This window comes from Rhinolophus sinicus, linkage group LG06 (genome assembly GCF_036562045.2).
Source record: "Rhinolophus sinicus isolate RSC01 linkage group LG06, ASM3656204v1, whole genome shotgun sequence".
NCBI classification, from domain to species: Eukaryota; Metazoa; Chordata; class Mammalia; order Chiroptera; family Rhinolophidae; genus Rhinolophus; species Rhinolophus sinicus.
The window spans coordinates 122620305-122624585 of record NC_133756.1 but is presented as its reverse complement, the minus strand read 5'-3'; the positions used below and the strand labels follow the sequence as shown (position 1 = coordinate 122624585).

General features: G+C 39.0%; 1 pseudogene; it reads left to right on the top strand.

Moving 5' to 3' along the window:
* Nucleotides 1-1137: 1137 nt before the first annotated feature.
* On the top strand, nt 1138-1927 carry LOC109460428 (olfactory receptor 56A1; annotated as a pseudogene).
* Nucleotides 1928-4281: the final 2354 nt, after the last annotated feature.

Sequence of the window (4281 nt, the reverse complement as noted above, 5' to 3'; positions counted from 1 at the left end):
ATCTGAGAGCCTTGAGCATTTTGCATGTCCATAGGAAGGATCTAGGAAGGGAGAGCTTGAAAACACAGAAAATTGACTGGATAATTAATAGATTAAAGTTCCTGAGGAGATCAGGGCGAATAGACTCCAAATCAGAGGTGAAGGGATTGAAAGAAGGAGGAGGAGTAGATCCTTGAGTCAAACGCAAAGAGGAAAGTAAGGGTATAGGTACCTATGAGTTTATGAGTCTATCATGGGAAATTGAGGCACTTGCATCTGATGGTCTCTGCCCTCTTTGTGGAACAGAGGAGAGGATTTAGCATTTGAAAAAAAATTAGGAAAAAAGAAAAATTGCTTGCAGTGAGTGAAGAAGTGAACTAACCAGGGGTTGTTATGCTGAACATGCCTAATAAGTGCTCATTTGAGTTTGGTGGCCAAAATGTTAATGAAAACAGCCTGCCTTTGAGCACAACTGTCAACAGGAACATTGAATTGCACTTGTGCAGGCTTGAGTTACTAAGTGTGTCTAGAATGGTTTGTGCTAAAGGTACAATAAGTTAGAATGATAGATGAATTTGGGGAACTTCTTTATATTTAATCAATGTTTACTTTTCTTTTGTCATAGGATTGGGAGTATCATTCACATCATAAATTTTTCATCTCAATTTACTTTGGTGTGTGATAAAAAGTGAGGAAAAGTGAAGTTTTTACCACTATCTAACAAATTATGTTAGCAATACTTACTGAAAAGACCTGCAGTTAAATATGATTTTATGACACCTTTATTAATTCTGAATTATTCTGTAAACTAATGAACATTTCTGGCTACCTATGGGATCTATAATTAGTCAATTTGCTTTGTCAGTATCGCATAGAAAAATTTTGTAGATTTGCAGTTTGTTTTACGAGGTAATTCTTCTCATTATTTTCCTTCTAAACCTGTGGCTAGTCTATTATTTTTATGTTTCCAAATTAACTTTAGAAATGTTTTGCCAAGCTCTCCCCCTATTCATATTTATCTTCACTGAACTTGGCTTTTATTTGGGTTTGCTGTTCTACATCTCATCAGTTTTCTGGATGAGTGTTAGCAAATATTTCAATAACTTCATTTTCTATTGACCTAATTTGTGTGTCTTACCATACACAAACCCAGGTGAAATGTCCTCATATTAGGATTTATCTCATGACATCTCCCAGCATGTACTCATCTGCTTCCCTAACTACCAGAGTTGGCAGCACTCGTTGTCGCTGTCCCTCATCTTCCTCTTCCTCCTGGCCATGGGGGCCAATGGTATTCTTCTGATCACCATCCGGCTGGAGGCCTCTCTGCACCAGCCCATGTACTACCTTCTCAGCCTCCTCTCTCTGCTGGACATGGTGCTCTGCCTCACCGTCATCCCCAAGGTCCTGGCCATCTTCTGGTTTGACCTCAGGTCCATCAGCTTCTCGGCCTGCTTCCTCCAGATGTTCATCATGAACAGTTTACTCTCCATGGAGTCCTTCACATTCATGGTCATGGCCTATGACCGCTATGTGGTCACCTGCCACCCAACGATACTCATCCTTCATCACTGACAAATTTGTGGCCAAGGCTAGTGTTTTCATCATGGCTTGGGATGTTTTGCTTCTCTCACCACTCCCCATTCTCTCTGCCTGGTTTCATTGTTGTGGAAAAAGTCGTTGAGAACTGCATCTGTGCCAAGCTCCTGTTTCACCCTTAATGGAATCTACTAGTTTGTGGCTCCTATTTCATCCTTATCCTCTTCTTCAGCGCCATTCTACTGGTTGCGGTGTTGACAAATGTGTCCAGGAAGAGGGTCCCCATGGACATCCTGATCTTGCTCAATGTCCTTCATCACCTCATCTTGCTTTGAACCCTATTGTATATGGGTTTCAGACCAAAGAATTAAAGCAGGGGTTTCAGAAGTTGCTACAGAAGAAGCTTTAAATATACAGAAGGGATTCTTTATAGAAACACTTATTACTGTTTCCTCTGTTTCTATTCCAGCATTTGTGATTCCCCAAAGTATAATAATGCTTGGATAGTGAATATTTCCTACCTAATCTCTATTCCTCCCATATCAGGAATTACTGTAGGTCTCTTAGTACCTGACAAAGGTTCATTTACATAGTTCAGGTAACTAACATTCTTAGATACTTAACTTTGTGTCTAGACATTTATAAATTTAAATCATCTTACCTTTATAACACTTCTGCAGGGCAAGAATTATTCTACTTTATACATAAGAAAACAAAAGTTTGTGGAGAAACGTTGACAAAGGTTCCATCTGGTGAGTGCTGGACATCAATTCAAGTGTAGGTTGATCTGACTGCAGAGAGTTTCTGAGACACGACACTCCTTCCTCAGGTACAATTGAAGCTCTAGCTCTGCTCTTCAGGCATGACCTCGGTGTCATTTTCTGAACCTGTTGATGCCAATAAGCATCTTATCTCTAGACCCTCCCATTCAGAGTAAGGAAGAACTAAGCAGAGGCACAGAACTCACAGAGATCACCATCTTTCTCCAATCATGACTGTTCAACCTTCAGTTACAAAGGATAATATTCATACAAGTACCAATCTATTTCCAGCAGAAGCCATATGCATTCAGAGTCTTTATATAAAGATGAGGACACTGAGGACCCTAGTGGAGGTGGAGGTGGGGAATGAGAAGACCAGTAATGTGGGAAGTGGTAAAACTGACTGTGATGGTATAGGGGACATTCTGTTTACTCCAAATCACGTTTCACACAGTCTGGAGTTGCACTTAAGAGCCTCAAATGAGGGGATGGTAAGTATGGCATATGGTAAAACTTTTGGATATCATAACCTGATGAATATGAGTGAGAAAACATAATATATTATTATAGTTTGCAGGCAGTGATGTCATTTCATTATTTGTATGGCTATGTCAACGAAAGAATGTCCAAACCTATAAAAAAAACTTTATGAGTTTATTTGAGCCAAAATTTTGAGGACATGCCCAGAAGCAAGACATCAAGGGATTGAGAAAATGCTCTGGAGAATGGTAGTTTGAGGTTTATTTTATGCATTTAGAATCAAAGGAGAGAACATAAGGAAGGTACAGGAAATCCATTGGTGGTAGCTTAAGGAGGCAGTAGAAAACAAAGCAGTGGGGAGAAATCTCTAGGGTTGGATAAAAAGTAAAACGGAGACACACATACTTGTTTTACATTGGTGGGTACAGGATAGTTAACATTTAACAATTACAGTTAATGGAGATGGTATGTGAGCAACAAGAAAACAATATGAAATTTCAGAGTCATTGTGTTCCACTGGGTGATTTACCAGATGATTATGTCTCCCAGGGGTTTGGAAAAGATTACTCTAACATTTCAAAGGCATATTATCCTAGATACGAGAACAATGGACAGTGTTCACTTAAGGTAAAGACTGACCTTTGCTAAGGAATCTATAGGCCTGGGATGTCACTACCCACCATGACCTGCCCAGTTAGGAATTTGTGACCAGACCGTCCTGTGTTGTTACTTTTGGTCATTGTGTTTGTCAGGCTTGCCATGCAGCCCCTGAAGCTTGTCAAGTTTATTACATAGCCCACTTTTTTTTGTTCACAGGTAGTTGGGAACTTAGGACTCAGGTTCATCTAATAACCTAACCCAAAGGTTAGACATAATTTTTATTTGCAACATCCCATAGGGTAAAAGCAAGGGCCACTCTCTTAGGAGGTCCTTAGACTCTAGTTCTCATGAATAGATTTTAAAATTCTTAAAGGCATTTGAAATGTAATCCTTTGTCACAACAAATATGATCTTGTTTTTGAAATGTCTCTTGACTGGTAAATTGCAAATATTAGATGAAAAAGTATATATTTTATGCATTAGAGTATAACAAAAACTTGGTGAAAAGTGAGCTGGGGAGCTGCTTAACTCCTTTAACTGCAAAGGGCACAAGAAAAAGTGATTAGAAAGTATTTTAAAGAAGTTTCTTTAAAGAATGAGTAGAACTTCATTATCATTTGAATATGTGAGAGGGAGAGAAAGATGACTATATTTTCATGCTGACACTTCTATGGGTTTTGTCCTCTCCAGTCTTTGATTATTCAAGAAATTTTGGCATAAGTTTCTCTTCTTATGGGTGAAGCCAGAGATTGGGGTGCCTAGAGCCTAACATAATTAACCTGGAGGCCTGGTCATACAGCTGTCCTTACTTAACCTTGTGAAAAAAATTCATAGTTACATGGTCTTCCCTAAGACACTCATATTAATTCTGAGTACACATCCTAAGGTTTCTATACACGGAAGAATATTTTGGTAGACTATT